The sequence below is a fragment of the Struthio camelus genome, chromosome Z, assembly GCF_040807025.1.
Source record: "Struthio camelus isolate bStrCam1 chromosome Z, bStrCam1.hap1, whole genome shotgun sequence".
Taxonomy (NCBI): domain Eukaryota; kingdom Metazoa; phylum Chordata; class Aves; order Struthioniformes; family Struthionidae; genus Struthio; species Struthio camelus.
The window spans coordinates 55,666,358-55,683,234 of record NC_090982.1 but is presented as its reverse complement, the minus strand read 5'-3'; the positions used below and the strand labels follow the sequence as shown (position 1 = coordinate 55,683,234).

Below are 16,877 nucleotides of genomic sequence, written 5' to 3'. Positions count from 1 at the left end.
CACCCCAACCGTCATTAGTAACATTTGGCTGAAAATTCCTACAAGAAATTCCTACAAGAAATTAATTGACCTGATTTACTTTTCTAGTGCTCTATCAAAATGTTTTTGCAAATACTAATAGTAACATGAAAAGCCCCAAATTTTAAGACAAAGTTCAAATACAAACTCTCTTCTCTCTAAAGAGACTTAAAGAAAATCCCATATATTAGCCCAATGAAAAGAAGTCTGTCAACGAAACTCCTGGCCATTCCCAATCCTTAAAACTATTTAAGATGCCATGACAGTAGCAGGGGTACCATCCCATGTGCTGTGCTAAACATAAGTAACTATATTCCACCCACCCAAGTTCTTTCTTTAGTTTAACTGAATGGCTGAATTGTTTTCATTTCCTGCACTAAAATGGTGTCTAACATCCCAGCTCATTCTTATGCACCTTCTATTCAATCGGCAATATGCTTCTGTGGAAATCTGAACTATTCCATTATGTATATAAATTCATTTGTGATCTCACATAGTAAAGGACACTGATAACACATTTAGTATCAATTAATACAATAAGCCAGGTCATCTGCTAGAATATATTACTTTATGATGCTCTTAGTAACTCCAGCAAATGAATCTACTAAACATGACAATTAGAAAGAAACTTTCAAGCCTTGCACAATCACTCATTTAACAGCCAAATGAGTTAAACAGATACAGAAACTACTGAAGGGGTTTGAGTGGAGAAGTGGGAGAGCCAGAATTACTCTTGCCAGACTTTGCCTGCCAAAAACATTAGGAAGCTTTCTCTATATCTAATATTAGACAGCAGAACTGGACCTCTAGCTACTGTCTCCAGAAATGCACTCAGCAGGAATGAGCATGTCTCCACATGATATGACATGAAGTACATATGTCATGCCAGGCTATCACTAAGCTTCAGGCAGGTTATCAGAGATGATGCCAGAGGCCAGATGCTGCCAAAAGCAATGTGCTTCCCCCATAGAAGAAGTGATATTACTCCAATAGAGCATGCCTTGAAATGATATGCGATTCTTAAATGGCCCCTCCAATGTTGCTGTGGGGAAAAAAGTTCAAGATAATGGCTTATTAATTAATTCTCTCAAATATATAACAAAAAAATATAGTTTCCTATTAAAAATGATGCCAACTACAGAGAGAATGATCTGAAAATAACTCTTACTTCTTTTACTAACTTCCCCCCCTTTTCCTCAAGTTTCTTGGCTTTAAGACTTTCCACACTCCTCTCTTTGCTTCCCCCTCTCCCACCTCTCACCTCCTCCCCCTCCAATCTGGCTTCCCCGCCTCCCTTGGCAGGCTCTTTAGCTTTAATTCAATAGTTAAAAGGCTGAATCAAAAGTTGTATAATCCATTTGAACCAACTTTCAGAAAAGGAGCAGAGGCTAAAGCCAGCCCAACTGTGATTTCAAATCAATGGGAGTCCTAACGGTGAGCTACCGATATTTTCCCGCTACCATGCCCGTTTCATTTGCCTGCTGAAAAGCCATACCTGTTCAGTCAGCTACATCAATGGGGTATCCTTACGACAGGCAGGAAACAGAACAGGGATGCTTCTCTGGCCATTCTCATCTAAAGCATTTCATAACTGCTTTTACTTGTTATATTAAACCTAAAACTGTTTTTAGGCTGAGTGGAAGGCAACATATCAAGGAGGCAAAGGCAGAATAAGGCAAGGAAAAGGAGAGAAAGAGAGCAGAGAATGATAGAAGTATCAAAAAAAAAAAAAAAGAGAAACTGTCCTTTTTTTTTTTTTAATTCTCCCTGCCCTGCAGCTGAACCTCAAATGAAAAGGTGCAGCCTATCACGTAGGGAAGGCTAGAAGAAACCTTGATTAGCCTCATATGCTGTAGAGTTGCCACATCTAAATACAAAGAATGAGCACCAGTGAAGAAAAACAGCTCTTAAGGCCAGCATACAGTATTAACGTACAAATACAAACTCACCAAATACATTACGATCGTACATAAGAAGGTATGCCATAAGGGGAGATATTTCTAAACCAAGCAGTGAAAGAAAAGAAAGGACCGTGATCAACCACATGGATCTCAGCATTCCGTGGATACTAATGATTAAGTTTGACAGCATCACAAGTATCTACACCATACTGTATTCTACTGGCCAGCTTCAACACCCTTAAGTAATAGACCATAACGCGCTAAGACGAATAACAGAGAGCCTCTACAGCCCCTAAAATACTGATGCCTCAACCAGTTGCGGTCTTGTCACAGCAGGATCATAATCAACTCTTCATCAAGGCAAGGTTAACTGGGTAGAACGAGCCATGGCTGACAGGACATCACAAACAAGAACTGAGCACGATGTGTCTTGGTCCAGGCCATGGATAAGTGAGTCAGGAAAGCAATAACTGAAGCTTCTGGAAACAGTGCATGAAGGTTTTCCTGACAGAGCCTATCCCTAGCTTAGTCGACTCAATAAATTGAGCTTAGCAGTGTCACGTTGTCTCCCGTTCCTCCTCTTCCATGAGAGGTTTCAAAGCGTTACTACAATATGAAAAGGTAAATAGCAAGCAGTATTGGTAACAGTTCTCAACTCAGGGCTAACTTGAGACCGCCTCTGAATTTACACATCGCTGAATTTACACGTATATTTTCACATCTTATGAGGAACACAAAAACTACACAAAGATTTTTCAGCATGCCACAAAGGGTAGAAACAGGGCGATTCTTCTGAAAGGCCAGTATTGCATCATTAACTAGGTTAAACCAAACTAAAATCTTGTCTATGTAAACCCTTAAATACATGCAGATTTCCTCTATTAAAAAAAAAGTCAGCCATTATGAGCATTCTTGCCTGTATATTGGTTGCCTTTAAACTATTTCCTTTAAGGTAAAGGATAAAATTAGAAAACTAGATTATATGAATTTATTCTGGTTGTCCTTGTTTTTTTTCCCAGCTATTTGAGGGTTTAAAAATAAACCAACCGTACTGCATTGCTTGAGAAAAATCTTAGATTTGAGATATAATTTATAATGGGCATATTTTAAAAAAATATTATATTGTTACCATCACACATTCAACCTTTTCTTCTTTTTTTCATCTAGATTCTTTTACCAGTCCACCCTTGCACATAATGACAAAATACACGTCACAACTGTTATTTCTTTGCAATATAGGGAAAAAAACTAATAGCTCAGAAATAGCTCAGAAAACACCTTTATTTCAACAGTAACCATCACACAAAGAATACTACTACCCATTTTAAAGGCATTTCAAGATTTAGGGCATCATTATCACTTTTGTCAACTGCTTCTACCCCAGCTTATTAACTCTGTTAAGAGCCAAAATTTCCTTTCCATTTTTAATTACTAGGAGCAAAAAAAAGATCTAAAGTATATGTCATTATTAGAAGGTTTCTTACTGCAAAAAGCAAGTAATAAATAAATATAATAGATAACATATAATAAATAATGAGTTACATTCGTTTCATCTCCCACAGTTCCTTCTTACACATTGTTGGCTCCCCTTGCACACACACGTTCCCCCTACATACAGGGGCTTTACATGGGACATAGGAATGGCTCCAAAATAAGTGGCATTACTAGCTCAGTGCGGTAGCTTTGATACGTGATGGTCCATAGGGCTGCCAGCAGACAGACACTATCCTTCCCCTAATGCAAAGGCTACTCTATCTATTCAGTTCACTTCTAATAGTCTTATACTGTCATGACACAGATTGTACATCACTACTGAAAGCCTTACATCCTGAGGAATAGTTCCTGCCTTGAATGCCAGTTCTGAAGCATTTGACTATTTCCCCCCCCTTCTCATAAAGACATTGGCCAAAGCAAAATAAGAAGATAAGCTAGAATTCATGTTGCTACTATATTGCTTCCTATGGGAAGAACTTGATTTTTGTGGCAAGATATTTTTCATATCAAATCAGGACTTCCATTTTTTTACGTTTGTGCAAAGAATATTGTACTTTGAATTCAAATACACAAAGTGCAGCAGTTAAACATTAACTTTTTAAAAACATTTTCTCTGTTCCCCAAAAATTCATTAAAATGTACTGTTCCGTAAAATATATTTGGTGTATTTAAACTGGTAAATTGTGCTAAATTTAGACATCAAAAAATCCATGAGAAATACCACAGAAGATGAAGCAATTCTGAGTGCCTGTGACCCAGTTCTGGTACCAACACTCATGATAAGTAGAACTCTCCTTTGAGTGGGCTTGTGTATTCAAGGAGAGAAGGTGCCACATAATTTGTCAACTGCACTCTTGCTAAGGTTAGAGGACCACTGTGCTAGGTGATATAGCAAAAAAACCATCTGGAGCGTTTTCAGCATGAAGAAACCAAACACGACAGGTAAGTAACTTGCCTCTAGTGATGTAGCAATTCAGTGATAGAGCCAAAAACAAAGTAAAGGTCTCCAATCCTAGTCTAGCAGCTCTCCCCCCCCGCCCATGATATTACTGTACTTTTATAGATTAATTTTTAAGGCTCTATATACCTGTAAGTGTGGGAACATTCTGTGTGGAGGAGTGCTTGTAAAAGGCTATATAAAAGAACAAAAATACCATATGCTTCCTGGATTAATTTTGAAGCCTCATTAAGGTCAACATAAAAGCTTAAGATATACTTGTGATTTGGCATGTACTTTCATTTGATCAGTGAGGGATGGTATTTTTGTAAACAAAGACACTAATTTAACCAGCCCAGAATAAACTCCTGTGTAAATATCTTGCACTGTAATAGTGTTGTACCTTGGGAGCAAACACCCTAAGTAGATGCTGCCCCCTGAGGTTACCAATTCTGAGAACTAATGGCACTTCATTTACAAACACAAAGAACATTCTTAATATCTAGTCGCATCCAAACAGCCACCTACTAAACTAGCAGCTAGCTCTATGAATTAGTAATTTAAAACTGAAATGAAGGTTGTGCCTCTATACATGAAAAGGTGCTGTAACGGTAACAATCCTTATGTTTGCTGACAGCAGATTATATATTAAATAAGGCTACCACACTCAAATACTGCCATTTTGTTCTTATAATTAATTATAAAAAAGTATTAGAAGCAAAGGATGAGCTTCTGACCTGAAACATGCCAATGATATCAAACTTGATCCCAGTATCTGAAGAGCAAAAAAACAACAAAAAACAAAATAGGAGAAAAAGGAGAAATAGAATAATTACATCCATGTAAAACCTAAAAGCAGAGGATTCTACTCCCATGTTGGTTCTGTAAATAAAGTAGTGTCTCTGATCCCATACTGATCTGCTCCACTGGGGGGGGGGGGGAGTATAGCTTTAAATTGCCAAACCAGAACCCTAATACTTGACTCTGAACAGCCTGCCATTTGTTTTCACGTTAACAAAAATGAAATTGATGTGTTATTTCAATGATCTATCAATGGAAAAATGAAAACTGCAAAAAGTCAGAAGGAATCACATTTGTACAACACCTAATCTTCAGTGATGTATTTCCTCACATAACATTATCCAAAAACTAACAGCATTCATTATTTGAAGACAAAGCATTTGCAAAAGGGCAACTTAATCCCACAAATCATAGCCTTGTTTGATACTGAAGAGAGATAAGGAAGATCATGCTTGAACAGAGAAAGTTTGTTCATTTTTAGCACTGTTCACTCAAATTGAGTTAATATCCTAATCTTTAGACTGAGATGCACTACTCATTTTTAAACTGATTCTGCAAAATGAAGCCTATCAAAATATTAATTTCAAAGGGCAGAGGGTGGATGAACACAAGAGATGACAATAAATTTGATATAAAGAGAAGGAAACAGATTGGCAAAATTCTAAGTACAAGTGGTCAGCATTCCCAACTTTCAAGTTTATGCATTTATTTACATTTTTAATTCCTTTCCCTTCAAAAGAAAAAAGCCCCTAAATCCACCTTTTTAGATCTATTACTTAGATCCATCGACTTCATTCGCAGTTTAAAAGAATGCTGAGCTACAAAGATTAACTTAACAGAAAACAGTATGAAAGCTGAAACTTTCCAGAGTAACATCTAGATGTTTAATACTGTTTACAAGACCACCACTATTTCTAAGCACCACCTAATTAATTCAAATGGCTTTAATCTAGGATAATTCTGTTTGCTTCCAAAATTTGTGTCCACATATCAAAATTATACTATTTTAAGCACAGCAGAATAATTTATGCCACTCTAAAATGTTTAGTTTTCCTGTGAAGGCAAATGTCATTTTCCACCCAGGAAGGAGCTCTGAATGTCAATAGGCCCTCGGGAAAATATTTCAACAGACCAACCCTATTGAGTGGAATAGTTTCCTCATCTCTTACAGAGGAGCTATGTTTCAGTATAGATTTTCCTTCCCCCTCCCATTTTTTTTTCATTTTTGTGTAACAGGATAATGCAGGCAACTCATTCCAGTTACAACTGATGCCACATCCCTGTATCTCATGCTAAAGACACTTAGTGATAATCTCGTTTTATCTAGACAGAAGGTACGTACAGATATTTAGGCCTGCCTAAGGCAGGTTTTCACACTTGTTCTTAATGAATTGCATCTTACTACTTCAAATTAGTCAAAAATTTTTACTTCTGAGCCTCAACTTCCAGTGTTCTTCCAACCTCCTATGCCATACGCACAGCTAAAACTCAAGATGCGGTCAACCAGGATTTCAGAGTTTTCACTAATACCAGAGCAAGAATGATCCTTGCAGAAATTCATTCGGGCAGAAATCCATTGATCTCCACTTTGAATGAGATTTTTCAAATAGAGTCACACTTTCTGCCCGATACTTTCATTTAGATGACTCTCCAATTCAGTTGTAAAGAACTGCCAAAAGCCTCACTGTGCTCAAGACATACATTTACAACATCACTGTTTCTCTTCTAGCCCGAGAATGGTTACCTTGTTATGGAATGGGTGACCCGGGCGGGGGGGGGGGGGGGGGGGGGGGGGGGGAGACTGCTCCCAAACTGTTTGCTAAATTAGGAACCAGAACTTAAAAGAAGGGAGTTTTATGGGGAAAAAAATTATTCCAATACAGGCACGCTATTTTTATAGCGAGAACAACTGAGTTCTGTGTAGTTTTGAGGGATCAGAAGCACCAATAACACTAACACTAATATGCAAAACTACCACTCAAAACACATACACAGAACTCTACAGGACAGAGGAAAAAGAGCAGGAGGGTTTCTAATCGAGCATGTTCCAACAAATGTAGGGCAAGGTCACAGTAATGGAAGGTTGGCAGGAGGGAAAAGAGGTAAGCAAACAATTTAAAAGCCATACATCACAAAGGCAAAACATACTACCACAGCATGAACAGGCAATGCCTCACAGGAATGCTTATTTCTCCACATGTATATAAGACAACAAATAAATATATGTAGAATAAAACAATAATATTTTTAACACACACACCTAATTGGTGCCTTGAAGTTACTTTTTTCCATGAAACTCAAGTGAACATGAGGCCAGGCCTAATTACTTGTTCTTCACAGGAAATTCCAGGGAAATTATCAAGTCTTGCTGGATCAAATCTGCATCACTTTTTAAGGGAGTGGCTGAGAACATTGCAAGTTCCCCACTCTGCTAGCTCACATCCATACAACTAACGGCCAAGCTGCATGGAAAGTCACTGGGCATGTTCAGGCCTTAAATACACCAGAGGATGTCCTATAGACACATAACGCATGTGCAAACACACACAAAGAGGTGATGATTAGAGGCCCTCTAGGTAGAAAGCAGATACAGTCTCAAGGGCAATTTCAATGATGTTTTAGGAATATCATGAGAGCAATCTCAATGAGGTTCATACTGCAGCTGTAGGGCCAACATCCACTAATAGCAAGGCTACTGTGATCTCTTCCTGGAACCTATAATTTTCCTTCCCCTCCTTTGTTCAATGTAATCCCTACAATGTTAACACTAATGTGGATCTTATTGCTCCTTGGGGCACAGACCTGTCATTTTTGCATGAAAATCTTTGAAACTCTAGAGCTATATAAGTAATTGACAGTAATTAATTATAATTATACCTGCTCAAAAAGGGAAGACACTGATCTATTGCCAAAATGGAAAATTACTGAAGGCTATACTTCAGCCAAACTCTCTGAAAAGATGTGTTCTTGCTTTTTTTCTGCTAGCATGCTAATACTTATATGTATTAAATGGTACATTCTGCATGATTCATTTTCACAGATTTTCCACAGGCTCAAGCAGCCATTAGAATGCCACTGTCAATGTACTGCTGCTGAGGGCGCCACCTCTGCTTTCAAATATGAAGCATAGTTCAGACACTAGAACACCACTTCTCATTCAGCCTATGAGGAGCGTTAAGTCTGAAGATACCACAGCCTTTCACATTCATCCTCACAGTTTTTTGCAGGGCATGGACATTTCTAAAACAGCCAGCCCAGCGCAATCTCTTTGTGGCAAGAACGTTGCTTCTGTGTTTGCATAGTCCAGTACAATGAGATTCTATCCCATAACTAGAACCCAAAACACTTCAGTATTACAAATTATTGTGTTTTACCAATAGGAGGCAGAGACACAAACATCCTAAGGCTGCATTTCCACTGAAACATAACTGCTGCCTGGACAGCGAAGTCATCTTCCATTCACAGCACTCACTTGCCAGTGCCTGTGGAGTCTGCTGGGACTCAGTCAAGTGGTACTTGCAGGGAAATCTTGGACAGAACTGGAGAACATGGTTCTGGAGCTTTACACATGACAGTTAATCTACCCCATTTGCCCCTGTAACAACATGATGCAACCCACACTGGATTAGTACAAGAGCTGAGCTCCTTCCTAAAAAAGCCCAACACAGTGGGCTACAAGAATAAAACAGTGCATACAGGTCATTCAAAACACAAGCTGCAGGAGCTTTTGACACCTCAGGCAAGAGCCAGATCAGCCAGATCCTGTAAGGGTAACTGGCATGGCTTGCACAAGGCAACTAAAGAAGCTTGTGGCAGACCAAAGAAATAAGGTATCCTTAGTATTTTATACAAAGAAGTGTATTGTAATACAGCAGAGCAAAATAAGAGAATCTCCTGGACTATCTACCTTAAGTTGATTTTTTAAAGTGCTTGTAAACGTTCAGTACTAAGGACTAACAAAAGATATATACAAAGTTATTTTAATTGTTATGAATGTAGCAAAAAGCCCTTTGATTTCTTTGAGATTTTTTTTGTTAAGCAAAATTTCTGCGTTGGTGTAAGGCAGATTTTCCAGGCTTCAACAAACCAGATGGCCATCCAAAAATGCGATATGAAATTTTTATAGGAAGCTAGGAGCTGAACCCATCTAAGGGAGAGATTTTTCAGAGATTCCAAACTTTTAAAAATAAATATTACTGCAAGATCTTATGCATCTACACTTGAACTATAATGAATAAATAAATAGCCACAGTGATAATTATCTAATTTCTATATTTAGAGGAAACAGAACACGTGCAATAAACAATAGCACATTGTGATATTAATGAATCACTTGCTTCCTCTAAATGTAGGAATTCAGCAATTATCACTAGAATTGGCATGTATAAAGGTGCCGGTGACAATTTTAAAAAGGCATATTGCTTATCTGATAGACCAGAATGCATGCTTTGGACCCAATGCATTCTGTTACAAAGTATTCTGTGACACAGTCCCACACTGAGCCAAGCTTATGCTCAGCACAGCAACGGTTCTGGTGGTGAGGAAGAGGTGATTGCAAGCCTTCCTTCTGCTTGCCCCAACTTTGTGTTGGCCAGAGGCCAACTCAGCCATCAGCACAAATTAGAGCTGCTACAAAGATGTTCTACTTTACACTAGCTAGTTTGGACCCCTGAGGAGCGTACCACTCAGACATCAGAGAACATATTGAACTTCAGACCTTTCCCATCAAACCTCTATCATACCCTTTCCCTACTACAAGGGTATCCCACTTATGCTCTCAGGCATTTTGCCCTATGCACTTAGGGTATGTCAGGAAAACCGACAGAGCTGGCCACAGCAAGTTGAAAAAGCTGCAGGTTACAAGAATCTTCAGTTGCCCTCTTAAGCTCTAAGGTCACTTTTGGTAATACTTCAGCATGGACAAAGATTTGGCCTGGAAATTTGGCCAGAGGAATACCTCTTAACATTTTCTTTTTTAAGCAAGCAAACTTTTACCTCATCTCTGGCCCCCTGAACACACAAAGCAAAGCTCTTCTGTTCCTGACACACTAGATAGCGATTCTCAAGTTTGCCTGTGTGTCCTTAATACTCGCCATCTTTTTTTTCCCCGGAGTGAAAAATATTCCATTTTTATTTTTCATTAGCCTCTCAGTGCAGCCTTGTTTCCTATGACCCCATTCTAATTCACTCACAGAAAGAAAAGTTAGCAGAATGTGGGAAGGTGATACTTTACCATGTGGCTGACTACAAGGTCTGAAGTTTCAGCATTAACCCCTATTACGTACCAAGCAAAGTTAGTCACAGGACGGAGGATTCAGCAGATGAAGTCTTCTCTAATTCTCTGAGAAACCACCTGGAACAACGTGGACTTCATACTCATCTCTACACAATGGCAAACTTACTGCACAAAAAGCACTGCTGAACTGCTAGGCCAAATTTCCTTAAAGTGCAATGACTGGCCAAAGAAGTTGTGGCACTCAGTGTTATACTCTAGCCATACCTTCAAGTGGCCAGAAAGCTCTCTTTGTATTTCAGAAGTTTGCATAGACTATATTAGAAAATTAATTACTGAATGGGTGCAGTGGCCATGTTTCCAAACTATACAATTCAGCCGTTTCATTCATTCATCAACATTCAGAATGTGTTTGTTCTGCAACGTAGACATAATTGCTTTCTGTGGCTCCATTCCTGCAAAAGGCTCCTCATATGCAGACACCTGCCCCTACTACCATTAGAGCCCTCTATCTCTTTTGCCTTCTCCCACGCAATCAGGTGTGATAACTGGTTGTGTAGGAATAAAGAGGTATTGTATGATCCTAATGAAAAGGCATCAAGAGTTGGTCATGTTCCCTTGTACTCATAACCTGCACTCAACATTGCCTAAAGAAGAATAGTCAGAAGTTGACTCATGGGGCTGTAGAACAGCATTCACACTGAAAGGCTTCTAGCCTATAGGGAGGTGATAATAATCACACTGTTAGAGTGAGAAGAGAAACTGCTGCATACATTGGAACGCTATAGCACTGAGCATATACAAAATCCTAGGGAGAAGATAACGTACAAGGAAAAATTCACACAACAGCCTTGCCAGAAAAAGATGACTGAAATGGCTACAGCCTGTGTTTCTCCCTCTGAGAGGTAATGTTACCAGAGGTCACAAAATGCAGAAAGCTCTCTGTAGATATCTACAGAGGCATCCTGATCAGTTTTCTAGAAGGAATAATTGCACTTTTCCCACTGAGAAGTTTTCAGAGAAGATAGCATGCATGACTAGCAACATCACTGAGCCTTCGATGTGCCAGATCGACTCTTTGTTGGCATACACTACTCACAGTAACTGGTCCCATAGAACAGGCACTCAGAAGTTAACAAATTCAGTAAAGTTTTCCTTTTAGAAGTCTGATTTGTTCAGTAGTTATGCTGCCTCTGGCTTCCCTGCTATCATCATATACTGTTCTTCTCCAGAAACAGCCAAAGACAGAAGAGTGAAATAACTGTCATAGGACAAGAGAGATGTAACCTCTCAGCCACTTAGCCTCTGAGTGGCTTTCCAAGTTGGCACCAGGACTTAAAGTATACTAACACAGGACTGGGCACTCTTACTGCAGCAGCCAGAAAAGAATAGTAGCTCCTCCTTCTTTGCGCTAGGATGAGAGTCTCCATCTGCTTCTAAGTGAACACAGGGTCCCTCTTTTCAACAATTATTTACACCCCTAAAACACATGCCCTTTAAACCTACAGCATCCCAGTCAAAACCTGATAAATGCAGAAATTACTTGTCTCAGATATGCTTACTTCCCCTATGTCTCCCTGTGCTAGGCAGTAATGACTCGTACAGGGACACATATATTCCAGCCCTCAGTGCTTTTGAGATACACTGAGTAAATCTGCTTAGGGACCACTAAGCAAACGGGAAATCTAACCACTCGGCTCTATTTTTCAAGACGCTCTTTGCTCACGCAAGCTCTTGGTGTATTTTCCACTCAGTAGTCTGATGACTATATACAAAAACATGTATTATAAATGAGCACACCAACTGGTTCTCAAAACTGAATAGAACAATCAGGCAATGGAATGCACTGGGAAATTCTCCATTCTGTGCCTTTTGTTCCAAGGCTGCTAATGTGTTTTCCATGAGAATTTCTTTTGCAATGGGAAAAATAAACATGTCCCAAAATGTTAGGAAAACAATTTATTTATTATTAGAATGAAAGACAGAAAGGGTAGTCTAGCAAAACTTTAAACAGGGATTTACTATGTAGGCTAAATATTTTTTAAAATGTAAAAACGCACTTCAATAATAGTCATGTTTGATGAAAACTATGACTTCACAGACTTACAGTCAAATTTAGACTCTTCTGTATGGCCATTCAGATTCGCTGAACTATCATTTCAGGCAACATTAAGCATGCATATAGGGTTGCAGAATCAAGTCTGTATTATTGGCTATGGGCCTACATATCCTAGGGACTCTTTCTAAGATCAGATTCACTGTCCCTATATAGTCAGAGCCATAGACAGGACCTCTGAAAGATATGGGACACCATACACCCAGGCATAATAGGCTATAGGGTGGTTTAGTACACCACCTGGCATGAGCCTACTGATGTTGCGCTGTCTCAGGTCACCCAGGAGGCAGCTGGTTCTCGAGCTAACTCCCATAGCATCTCTCTAGGAGTGGTTTAGATTTAACTGCTGTCCACCGTATTACCTCCAAAAATGAAACAGAGGAGGTAAATAGGAAAAAAGGAAATCAGTGAGGAAAAAGGAGTGTAAACGAAATAAAGGGGGAAGAAGCATGACAGAAAAGAAGGAAGAAGTGGGGAAAAGAACCAGGCAGAAGACGACGTCAAAGTCAAAAAAGGATGAACTGGAAGAAAAGGAGCGCTTAGGAGAAATTCTGCTGTTAAAGGCCTACTATCCTATGTGTTTTTTCAAAACCACCCTCTAGTAACAGATCATCCATGACATTTGCCTCTTAATCCTCTCAGCATGCTTAAGTGGCACCATATATAAATCATTTTATATAAAGTAAAAACCCCAGAAATGACATCATACACAGGAGAATTATATCTCAATTAGCAATAGTCCTGTACATATGCTATAGTTTCACACATGGCTTTCAAACAAAAAAATCTCATATACAAGGAGTACATAGCTGAGGGCTACATAACATCTTTTAGCCTCTTCCTCAGTATTTCTGAAGTAGCTTTTTCCTCTAGCTATTTTCCTAAGGCATAATTTGTTTTTAGGCTATGCAAACAAAACCATTTCTGCCTTTTTGTTCAGGGGAAGCAGGGCCTGCAGTGGCTGAAAGGGCAGCTGAGGTGAGTATGATTGGACCCGTCTCTTCTGTGGTGTCATTGTGGTTTTGCTACAGGGAGCAGTCAAATGAAAGAATTGTGTGTCTTAATAAATACAGCCCTGTGTAATGCTCACTGTGAACATGTGTACTCGCCTTATGAGTGATAATAAAAGGGGTGTACACTGCCCACAATTGATTTTCTTGTGCAGTTGTCCACAGTCCCCTGTACCCTAACCACATACCCTTCTGTAGCAATCTTGTGTCTTGTAACTGTTTATCATGTGGATTCAACAAACCTATACTCAGCCAAATTCATGTGCAAAACTTGATTTATGGCCACAGAATTCATTTTTAATGAACCCTTTCCCAAAATATCAACAGTATATTTTGATTTCCAAGAGCAGTTCGATAGCAAAACAAAACAAACAACAACAAACACCCTCTTGCTCCTTGACTTAAAAATGCCACAAAGACTACATTTTCCCTCCTGCTTTGGATAGTACAGCGCAGAACATCCATTTGCCCTAGTATTAAAAAAAAAAAAAAACTACCTGTATGTTTAGCGCAGCTACAGTCTCAGAAAAGTCTCTCCATCTTTCCAATTGCAGGGCAGACAAAGAGGTTTTAAGGGTGAAAGGATGAAAGAGGTACAATTAAGGAGCCAATGGCTAATATCTCACACGTCTTGAAGAATGAGTAATCTGGCAAGGGCTAGAGCAGCTAGTTACTCTCCCATGCACAAGGTCACAAAAATATCAAATACTATGTTAAAATATATTTAAATACAGAAAATGGTGGATAACAGCTTTTCTCTACTACCTTAGAATCCTATTTGTATTACAATCACAGGTAGTACCTTGAGGTCCAATCAGGATCTCACATGTTTTATACTATGCTGGCTTAAGAGGCTTCTTTCTCCCCAGGGAGTTAAAACTGTAGATGAAAATTAAAGTTTATCCAAGTTTTCCCCCATCAAAGCTAGGCTGTCCGTACTAAAAAAAAAAAAAATACCCTCTTTATTTTAGTTATGTTTTCATGAGAAGCATTTAGAATATGTCTGTTTTCACAAAAAGCTGGGTTCTTAGTATAACCAGCAGAACTATTGTTTTTTTCTATCAGCGCACCATATGAAACACAGCTTGGTTACATCACCTCTCAGAGAACACAGGTAAGACAGTTCAGCCTTTTTAACTACTCACTCCCCAAAAGGAGAGGTCCCTCTCCCTCCCTCCTCTCCTATTAGTGTAGTCCTGCCCCTCTTTTGCTGACTTGACTCTTTTACTGAGTCAGTTCAGCCCACTGAAGTTGCAGCAAACTACTGTTCTTCATTTTGCCAGCCTGCTGAGTTAAAATAGGTATCTCGGGGGCAGGCCAGGCACTCGAGTGGGTGGGAGCACACACCTCAGAGCAGGGGACGGGTCTTCCTTTCAGCAGCAATAAAGCACTAAAGGTTAGCGCCTCTGCTCTGCTCTGGTCATCACATATCCTTCCCTCAGCTGTGGCTACGCAAGCCAGATTTTCCCACAATTCATTGCAGCACTATTTTTTTTCTTTACTACAAGGGACATCTAGCGCATTACACAAAATTCAGTCAACTAAAAAGACAAATGAAAATACATATCTGTACAATTCCCAGAGTACCACAAAGTTCTGGATAAAAAAAAAGTTAGGTTCTTTTTTTTTTTTTTTTTAAAGAGGTGTTTCCACTAGTGGACGCTCTTTTTACACAAGCTATGACCAGGACTGCTGCCCTCACCTGCACAAGAGACTCCTCACAGTACTGGAAGCTCCTCCAGCCAGTTTTGGTGATGAGCAAAGGAAAAGGAGGAGAACATCCACTGAACCTGAACCAATTCAAAGCCCATTCACTAATGAAACTTTTCCAGAGTCCCTGAGCACATTGCCGAACTGCTAACACGCCATGGGACTCCCTCACCTTCCCCAAAAAGCCACACAAAAAAGCATCCCACGTCCCCCAGCAGCGTTCAAGCAGCCGCACACCAACACGCTCTTCCCGAGGACTTCGGAAGGGCTGCTCGGCAGCGCACACCTCACGCAAACCAAACCAAACCAAACCCAGCCCAGCCCAGCCCAGCCTCCCTACCTGGCACCGCCTCGCTTCCCACCAAGGAGGTGCTCGCCGCCCCCGCCGGCCGCGCACTAACCGCCGCTGCGGCCGCCGCCGCCCGCGCCCCTCAGGTGGGCGAGGCCCCGCCCCCGCGGCGCTGCGCGCGCGGAGCCAACAGCCGCGGCGGTTGTAACGGCCAGCACCTGCCCCGGGGCGTCGCCGCCGCCGCCGCCGCCGCCGCCGCCGCGTGCTCCCTGCGGGGCTTCGTCCGGGGCGAGCTGCTGGAGGTTGCCCCGTGCGCTGTAACGCAGCCTTTCCAGTTGCAATAGAAACGCCCAACGCTCAGAGTCAGGCCTCAGGCATCGTACTGTCGTTGAGCCATTATCAAAAAAATCCATCCGCCTAAAGGGTATGAGTCTCATACCTGGGAAAAATAACACCCCACCCCCTAGCCTCCTTCCTAAGGCCGGAGATACAGTGCAACTGACTGGTGGGTCTGGCTGCCAAGACAAGGATCATACAAAAAAAAACAGAAAAGCTCAGAAAAATTTGAGTCCACTGGGTTATTTTTCCAGAACTGTCTGACTGAAGATGCTTGAAGGAAACCTGGATTAAAGACAGGAGCAATCTCCAGTCTCCTCCTGTCCCAGTCCCTGACTTTTTTCTCTTCTGTGCTGCCTCTTACCTGTTGACTTTGAATTTTTCTTCTTTCTTCTTTTTGCCTTGTTTGCTTGCTTGCATGTTTTGATAGATGCCATAACAATTCATGTGCTGAGATTATGGCATTTAAAACAGAAATTGAAGTATTTTTGAATACCTGGGCTCTTTTCTGAGGCACAGTAGTTTTGTGTTCATTTGATATGTTGGCACCTAGAATGCTTGTTATAAAAAAAATTGCAAATGTGTAATAAATAATACAGTTTAGAATATTTTCAGCAGGGAAAAATATTTTTAAATAGTTTTTAGTAAGAGTAGCTAAAGAAGAAACAAGAACCTGATATTTTTTTCATTTTCTAAAGCCAGTATTGCAGTCAGAGATAGAGTTTATCGTTGACCTTCTCTCTCCTTCTGCTGTGTATAGCACAAATGTAATATTTGTTAGTCTAATTCCCAAAGACCTGGTGTTGCAAGCAACGCTGGTGTGGGGTTTGTGCCTTAGCCTGACAGAGAGTAAGGGCCCTTTCCCTTGTCGGCCCCCAGTGCATGCTTGCACCACTTGGACCTATTCAGACTCTCACGACCTAGAGCAACTGCCCAGGTTCCTTACCCCCTAAAACTGGTTTTGACATCGAATCTGTTTGTTTCATTTAATTCTTTGAAGCTCCATTTGAACTCAGGAAGCTGCTCACTCGG

The 16,877-nt window shown here is 40.4% G+C and overlaps 1 protein-coding gene across 1 annotated transcript in view; it reads right to left on the bottom strand.

Annotated features, from left to right (window-relative positions):
* Nucleotides 1-15,646, bottom strand: part of LOC138060871 (myocyte-specific enhancer factor 2C) — a 566,075-nt gene extending 550,429 nt beyond the window's left edge. The window contains exon 1 of the mRNA XM_068926650.1: nt 15,561-15,646. The gene's annotated coding sequence lies outside the window, so the exon portion shown is untranslated. The remainder of the gene's footprint in view (nt 1-15,560) is intronic.
* Nucleotides 15,647-16,877: the final 1,231 nt, after the last annotated feature.